Source organism: Orycteropus afer, unplaced genomic scaffold, assembly GCF_000298275.1.
Source record: "Orycteropus afer afer isolate SDZICR_OR568_19922 unplaced genomic scaffold, OryAfe1.0 scaffold00050, whole genome shotgun sequence".
NCBI lineage: Eukaryota > Metazoa > Chordata > Mammalia > Tubulidentata > Orycteropodidae > Orycteropus > Orycteropus afer.
Genome location: NW_006921637.1, coordinates 15,062,196 through 15,071,371, shown reverse-complemented (window position 1 = coordinate 15,071,371; position 9,176 = coordinate 15,062,196).

The window sequence follows — 9,176 nt, the reverse complement described above, 5'->3', positions numbered from 1 at the left end:
AATTATTCCCTGTCCTCCTATGCCATCAGACTCCAATCCACCATTTGGAAGGCTTATTTAACGAGTCAGATACAAGCAGGCTCTGGTATAAAAATAGAGAGGCAGGCTGTGGGAAGCTGGCACTGTGACTCACAATGCGGCAGCAGGCGGGTGACAGGGGGCTCAGAGACAGCTGCAGACCGCCCCTGCCCTCCTCCTCCTCTGCCCTTCCCCCTCATCCTCTTCCCTTCTTTTGCAGCCCCCCACCCCCACCCCCAGCACTCAGATTCTAGTTCCTCGGGTGGACCCCCGTGTGATTTGAGGCAGGGTTCTACAATGCTCATTTCCCCGTGTTACAGCACAAAATGCCAAAGAAGCACCCACCCTCGTTCTCTCGTGGCCCATCAGGGTTTTTACAGAGGACATTTCCAGTTCTAAGAACCCTCACTTTCCAGTTCCCAGAAACTAGGGAACTCCGAGCCCAGAAGGTGCGAGGGCGGCTCCCTGGTTAGGACTGGGCGGTCTGTAGCTGCAGGCTCCTCCTCCCACCGCTGGGCGTCTCCAAAGCTCCCAGGCAACCTCTCCTTCACCTAGCTTCACTACCACAAGCAGCTCACGCCTGCCCCGGGAAGGAATGCCTTCTGATGCCTTTGTTCAATGGACATCCAAAGGAGACAGCCAGGGACCGCCCTCGCTTCACACCACGCCTTGCAAGTCCTCTCCCCTTCTGTCTCTCCCTCTCGGTCTCTTTTTTCCGTGCGTCTCCCTGTCTTTCTGCGTGTCTCTCTCCGTATATTTCTCTCTATGTCTCTGTGTGTCTCTTTCTCTCTCTGCTTAAAATAGTTCAACGATTTTCTGTTGCTCTTAGGATAAAGAAAAAAGTATATACACAACAATGGAGATTCTGTAGAGTCCGGGTCTACCTACCTGGCAGGCTCATCCCCTCAATCTCCTCTCTCCATCCTCCACTTCCTGCCGCCAGACACACTGTCCTCCTTTCAGAGCTAGACTCTCCTCATTCAAGCCCTGCTCCAGGGCCTTGTGTTCCCTCTGCCTCCCCTCTTCACCTGTTAGTTCCCACTGACCCTTCAAAGGCTAGATCTTCTCCTTGATCTGGGCTCTTTAGCACTCCATGTCTCTCCCCTCAGCAAGTGTCCTATTGCAGGCTTACACTGATTTGTGTTGTTATTGATTAAAATCTGTCTCCCACACCTAGACTATAACTTCCTGAAGGCTTGTTGTTGTTGTTATTTGCCATCAAGTCGGCCCCGACTCCTAGCGCGACCCCTCCTTGGGTTTCCGAGGCAGTTATCACTACAGAAGTAGGATTGCCCAACCTTCCTTCCGAGGAGTGGCTGGTGGGTTTGAACCGCCAGCCTCCTGGTTAGCAGTCAAGTGCCTTGGCACTATGCTACCAGAGCTCCCCTATGCTACCAGAGCTCCCCCCTGAAGGCTAGAAGCTGGTTATTTTTGTTCCCTATTTTTCCTTCTGTGCTAACACAGTGCCTGACCTGTAGGTGCTCAGTAAATATTTGTTAAATAAATTAGTGACTAAACTGATGGCTGGAGGGGTGCAATTAGCAGGGTAAGAGTGGAGTGACAGGCTCTGAATTCATTTGGAAAATGAGCTGCAGAATAATCAGATCTAAATTGTGGCTACTTTCACTTACTAGACTGAACAGAACTGCAGCACCCACACTATATACTTGAATAGAAGAAAAAGTAGATTAAAAACATCTCCCTTAGCAGGAATTACAAAATTTGTGCTCTCTTATGACCTGGACCCATTGTGCCTTACTGTGCCTTTATCCTCCATGGAAAAACTACAGCCTCCCAGTCCAGGACTGAGACCAGGGTTCCATAAGTGCAGCACCAAGGTGTAAAAGTTAAGAAAGCACTTCCTCTAAGGTGATACAAGTGCAGGGGCAGCTCCTCTGGCTTCACCCTTGTCCAGGCCCTGACCTTGTGTCAGTTCATAAGAGGGTTCAGAAAAAAAACTCACTGCTGTCAAGTTGTATCTGATTCATAGTGACCCCACCTTGGGTTTCCGAGGCAGTATCACTACAGAAGTAGATTGCCCAATCTTCCTTCCGAGGAGTCGCTGGTGGGTTTGAACCCCCAGCCTCTAGTTAGCAGTCAAACGCCTTAGGTATTATACCACCAGAGATCCCAGGGGGTTCAGGGATCCCATGTAATTTCAGAGTGCCGAGGCCAAATTCCTGGCTTTACTAGCCAGTCAAGTTGCAAGAAGAAATACCCAGCTCTTCCTAAGGATGCCAGAAACCCAAGCTGGCAGATCCACTGCAATGTCTGGAGATCTCTACCCCATGATCCTGCTTTACTAGTGTTCTGAGCAAAACTTGGAGGAAAATTTGGGTGCCAGAGAAACTTCCAAAGACTTGAAGGTGTAAAATGAACCAGGTACCTACACTTTTAAGCATTTACTTGAGAGGAATTCATTCATTACAATTCAAGGTATTCCATAAAGTGCCTCCCAGTGCCCACTATAGAGATGTTCAATAACTATTTGTCCACAAGCAGAAGGCAGGAGGGAGCAAGAGGAAGGAGGAAAAACTGTGCCCACTTTGGCTTAGGAAAGAGAAAGTATAAAATGAAGCCTATTCAGAACTCCTCAAAGAGTGTCCATGAAGAGAAGCTGGTTAGTAGCAGCTGACTTTCCATCTTGTTCATATCCTTGTCCTCTGCTCCATTTCTGACACCAGGAAGACATTCTCTAAGGCTGCACATAAGGTTGTCACAGAGCCCAGGCTACAACTACAGTCTCTCAAGCCCTAGGTTGTTCTCCTCCCACTGCTGTCTGCTGAGTCTGCTCAATCTTCTGGAATGAGAGGAGCAGTAAGCCACAGGGTTGGTGCTACCCTGGGACCACGTGTGACACACTGGACTCTGGCCCCAGCCCCAAATCCCTAATGTCTCCCAAGCGTCTTGTAAGCAAGGCCTCTGTTCATGGTGCGGTTGTCAGTGAACCTGCTCAAATCATCCTTGTGACTGAAAATACAATCCAGGGCCACCACTTTTCTTTTCATTGAAATTTTAAAATTTTTCATCTTAATGTTTTTAATAGTAACATAACATACATTTATTGTATGAAGAAACATTAAAGTATAAAAAGGGCAGGAAAAAAGGTACACATAATCCAACTGCACAGAAGTTGTCATAGTGATTTATCACTTTGCTCTATATCCTTTGTTCTTTTTGACCTTCATTCTTTTTTTTTTTTTCCTCATGGCTCAGCTGGTCCCTATTGACACATGGCACATTAGCACTGGACTATAAGGGTTGCGGGCATCTCAACCTCCTAGTGGTGCCCTGTCACCTTGGGGTACTTTTCAGACCCACAGCAGTTTTAGGCCCAGGGAAAAGACAACAGCTTTAAAATAAGCTACCAGAATTTGTGAGAGACTCCTTAAACTTACATGTGTGCTTTGGGCTATTTTTCAGGGGAGGCTAAAAGACAAACCTGAGAAGTAGGGGATGTTGAATTCTATTTTTAGGGAATACCAAAAAACCAAACCAAACTCACTGCCATCAAGTTGATTCCAACTCATAGCAACCCACTTTGGGTTTCTGAGGTGGTAAATCTTTACGGAAGTAGATTGCCCAGTCTTCCTTCTGTGAATCGGCTGATGGGTTTGAACCACCAAACTTCTGGTTAAAAGTCAAATGACTTAATCACTGTACCACAAGAATAATGCAAGCTAAATTTTCTGGACCAACTCTCTTGAAGAAAGCAACTACAAATGCTGGATAAAGTATTTTTTAAAATGTCTTAAAACCACTGAAAAGTTGAAACAATAATAAACGACTATTAGACCAAAATCTAAAGGAAGTCAGAAGTGCAAAGATCTTGGAAACAGCTCTTGGCCTGAGAGTGTTTGTTTATCCCAAAAACCTTGCACTGAGGTCTTAACAAGCTATACATAATGACAGGTGCTGAAGTCCAGTCTTGGTGCCTCTCTACATGAAGCTAGAATCCTAAAGATTACAGCACAGGGTAAGAATGAAAGAGGACCTCACACTGACACTTAAGGGCCTGTAAGTAAATTGCCTTGGAACCGAGAACATGGTAGAATTGCAGGTGGTGGAGGTGGAGTTGATGTTGATAGTGGGGAGAGTTGGGGTACAGATCTCTGGGAGACTGTAAACACAAGATGAATCCTCGTGTGTATTTGCAGCCCAAGGGATCAAGAGACCTCAGACTGTGATTTAGTTTAACAAAATCTCAGATAAGTAGTGTCCTAGAAGATCTCTAGTAGAAGCAAACACAGATGCTCCATGGATAAAATTACCTTTATTCTAGGTTTCCACGTGTCCCACAAGTAATTCTTCTAGGACTAGGAGCTATCAAGTATACAAGGAAACAAGGCAGCATGATTTAGAAGCAAAACAACAGATAACAAAAACAAATGCAAAGACTTCAGCTATTGGAATTATTAGATCTGCCTTACATTTGAAAACCTAGAAGAAATGGATTTTAAAAAAATAGATCTGTATTACAAAAAACTATACTTGCTCTTTTAAAGCAGAAACAAGCTAATAAATATCTGCAAGGAACAAAATGTTTTAAAATGCTAATATAGTGGATTTGGAAAACAACAGAATTGTATTTTTTAAATGAAAAAAATATCAATAACAGAAAGTTAAAACTCAATGGATTGATTTAACAGTAGATTAAGGACAGTTGAATGGAGAATTATTAAACTGGAAGATCAGTTAGAACAAATTACCAATAATTCAATTCAGATAAGCCCCCCAAATGAAAAATACAGAAAATAAGTTTAAATATATGGAGGATATCAGTAGTTCTCTCATTTTATTTTTTGCTGACAATTTATTATTTTGATTAAAGTGTACAAAAAATTAAATGTACAATTCTTAAGTGTTTAGTCACTGAATTTGGCCTGTGTAACTCAATCCTTTACCATAATAGAGAACATTTGCATCATCCCAGAAAGTTCTACTTCTCAGTCAATCTCCACTACTATCTCTCAGAGGAAACCACTGTTCTGATTGTTTGTTCTACCATAGACTAAATTTTCCTGTTCTGGAACTTCTTATAAATCAAATATTGCAGTATATACTCTTTTGTGTAAGTTTTTGTTCACTCAACATGTTCTTGAGATTCATCCATGTTGTGGGTATATGTAATTTGTTCCTTTTATTGCTGAGTAACATTCCATTGTATCAGTACCAGTTTGTTTATCCATTTTCTTATTGATGAATACATGAGTTGTTTCCAGTTTTTACTGTTAATAATAAACCTACTTTTAACACTCTTGTACAAGTCCTTTTGTGAACATATAGTTTTATACCTCACAAGTAAATTCCTAGGAGTGGAATTCCTAGATGTTAGTATAGATGTATGTTTGGTTTTATAATAAACTGACAAATATTTTTTCAAAGATGTTGTACCATTTCAGTAGCTCCACATGTTTGACAACATTTGATTTCCTCAGCCTTTTTAATTTTAACCATTCTAGTGGGTATGTAGTAGTATTGTATTATTCTTTTATTTTGCATCTCTCTGATAATTAAAGACATTGAGCACTTTTTCATGTGCTTACCATATTGGCCATTTGTATATTTTATTTTGTGAAGTGCTTGTTCAAAATTCTTTGCCCATTTTAATGGATTTTAACCTATCACTGAGTTGGAGGAGTATCATTTCTTTGTCAGATATATGTTTTAAAAGTATTTTTTCCCAGTATATGGGATGCCTATTCATTTTCTTTGTGGTGTCCACTGATGAGCAACTGTTTTAATGTTGATGAAGCTTAATTTGTCAAGTCATCAGATTAAGAAAATAGAAAAAATGGATTGAAAACAATATGGGGGGGGGGAGTGATGGTTACTAATTTTCCAAACCTGTTGAAAGACATCAATCCACATATTCAAAAAGCTCAAAAATCTTTAATAGGGTATGTAAAAAGAAGCCTACACATAGCTATATTATACTGAAACTGCAGAATATAAATATATAGAAAATATTTTTTAAAAAATAAAGTTTAGAGGTACAGAGAAGGAAATACAGATTTCTTTCAAAGAAGTAACAGGTTGATCATTGACTTATCAATAGCAACAATGACACTCAGGAGTCATAAGTATCTTTAAGGTGTCAAAAGAATTAAATGTCAGCCAAGAATCCTTTATCTAGAGAAAACGTTTGTTAGAAAAGTCTTTAAATAAAGATAGATAGGTAAACAAAAACTGAAAGACTTTGCTACCAACAGACCATCACTAAAGGAAACTCTAGACTGTATTTCAAGTGAAAAAGGTCCAATAGAAAAGAAGAAATAAAGAGCAAGTAAAAAAGTAAATATATAGGTAACTGTAAACTATATAAAACAATTATAATGTCTTAAGAGAGTTAAAACCATAATTGATGTATAAGAAACAATAATGTCTGGTGGTTTGAAAGAGATAGAATTTAAATATATGATAACAGGTCAGAAAGAAAGTGAGTTTGTACTTTTCAGAGATCTTTGTATTATCCAGAAGGAAGATAAAAGTATGGATTAATTTTAGACTTTCAACAAATTTAACTAATAGCACAAAACAAAATGGTAGATTTAAACTCAATTATATCAGTAGTTAAATTAAAATGGGCCAGATATCTAATTAAAAAACAAGGAGTGTTAGACTGGAAAAATAATTCAACACATACTATTTAATATATATACACACACACACACATGTCGATATATTCATAAGAATACAGCAAAGTTGAAATATAAGAGACCTACATAAATGGAAGAACATACCATGCTCATGGATAGGAAGATTGAACACTGTGAAAATGTCAATATTACAAAAAGCAATCTATACATTCAGTGCAATCCTGATCCAGATTCCATCAACATTCTTTAAAACCAAACTCACTGCCATAGAGTCAGATCAGACCCATAGTGATCCCTCCTTGGTTTTCAGAGGCAGTATCACTACGGAAATAGATTGCCCAACCTTCCTTCTGACTAGTGGCTGATGGTTTTGAACCACCAGCCTTCTGGTTAGCAGTCAAATGCCTTAGGCACTATGCCTCCAGAGTTCCTAGGACGTGGAAAAAACAATCACTAATTTTATATGGAAAGGCAAGAGACTTCAGATAAGCAAAACACTACTGAAGAAGAAGAACAAAGAAGGAGGTCTCACACTCTCAGATCTCAAAATCTACTATAACAGCCACAGTTGTCAAAACAGCCTGGTATTGAGTTCCAGTGAGATGGCAGAATAGGCAGAAAGACTGCACAGATCCTATTCAAAAAGAAAAGGGGAACCAATTGACACAGATACAGAAGATAATCCTGGAGCCCTGAGCGTTGAAGGAAATCATATAGAAGTGAACCAAACTCCAACTAGTAGAAGAATTTTCCTGAAAACACCAAAAAAAAGGAAACACACAGAACTGTGGTCTGGCAGGGATCCTGATGGCACAGACAGCTTGGATATTGCCTAGTGATGTTAGGACCTAAGAATTAACCTAAAAATTGGCCCTGCTAGCCAGGGGCTGCATGGAGGACTACACTGGTGGCTAGTGAATAAAAGGGGAAGCAATGAAGAGGAAAGCAGGCTGAGCTATGGACTTTTGCCTGTCCGGAGGGTACAGCCATTTTGAATGTTTACAAGAGGTTCTACCATTTTGAATATCTAAAGCAACAGCATTCTCCCAGATTTGAGAGACTTAAGAATAGGTTCCTCTTGCTAGGAACTGCAAGGACACGCAGGATGCCAATGAATGGAAAGGTGTCATATTCCCCTTGTTACTCTTATACTACACACCCTCTCGGTGAATGTAGGTGCAGCCATCCTTCACTCCCACCCACCTTCTGAGCAAAGAAAACACCCTGAAAGCAGCACAGGAAAAAAGAAAAGTTATTTATAAAGGGCAACCAATAAGACTCTGATTTCTCAGCAGACACCAGGCAATGGGATGAAAACATCAACAAGATTAGAAGTTGATTTTTTAAAAAAGATTAATAAAATTAATAAAACCCTGAAAGAGAAAATTTTCCAACCAAGAATTATATACCTGGCAAAATTGTCCCTCAAATATGATGGTAAAATTAGGAGATACCGAGGTAAGGAGAAATTAAGAGAATTTGTTAAAACCAGACCAACCTTAAAAGAGATATTAAAGGGAGTCTGTTGAACAGAGAACCAGTAATAGCAAACAACAATCGACCATTAATACCCATGATGATATAACCCAAAAACCAACACAGCTATGGAAGTATCCAAAGTAAAAAAAGCCTACAAGATTGTAAACAGGGAACCAGAAACATCAATTGGCAATTGAGGACAACTACAAACCAAAAAAAGGGAAAATACAGTGTAGTTATAGAACTTCTAAATGGTAAGGAAGTCAAGAGAGTTGCAAGATCAAATGTGCTGTTCTAAACTAGGGGAGAAAATTATAAATCGCAGGGTAACCTTAAAGAAAAATTATAAACCTTCATATCACAATAAAAAAGAGGACCAGCACAAATATTTAGCAAATACTAAAACAATAGCAACAAAGGAAATGAAAACATGATTCATAAACATAATGAGCTCAGCACAGAAAATTACATGGAACAAAGAAACCAGGAACACCATGAAAAAAAAAAAAACCATAACAACAAGACAGCAACCAATTCATACTTGTTGATAATTACACTGAATGTTAATGGATTAAATGCACCACTCAAGAGATGGAGAGTTGCAATTGGATAAGAAAACAAAACCCATCAATATGCTGTCTACAAGACACACACCTTAGACACAAAGACAAAAATAGACTGTGATAGTTGAAGCTGTGTGTCAACTTGGCTGGATCCCAGTTCTGTGTGGTTGTTCCCATGATGGGATCAGATAACCATGTTCTGAGTGGCCAATCTGCCCATGGGGAGTTTCCTAGGGGTGTGGTCTGCTCCCAGGATATCCAGGGACATCCTGGGAAGAGGCACATTCTTCTGTGGATCAGGACTCTGGTGTGCTGCCTACAACTTTCCTTGAGTGAGCAGCCTACCGTTCCACCTGGAGATCTTGGATTTGTCTTTTATTGGAGTCAACAGCCAATGTACTGCCTGCCAGCCTTGAGCTTCTCAGCCCCCTGCGGGGAAAAGCCTCCAGCCTGACTTTCCTCCCAGGACTTTGGACTTGCCAGCTTCCATACATTTGTGAGCCATTTTCCTAAGATA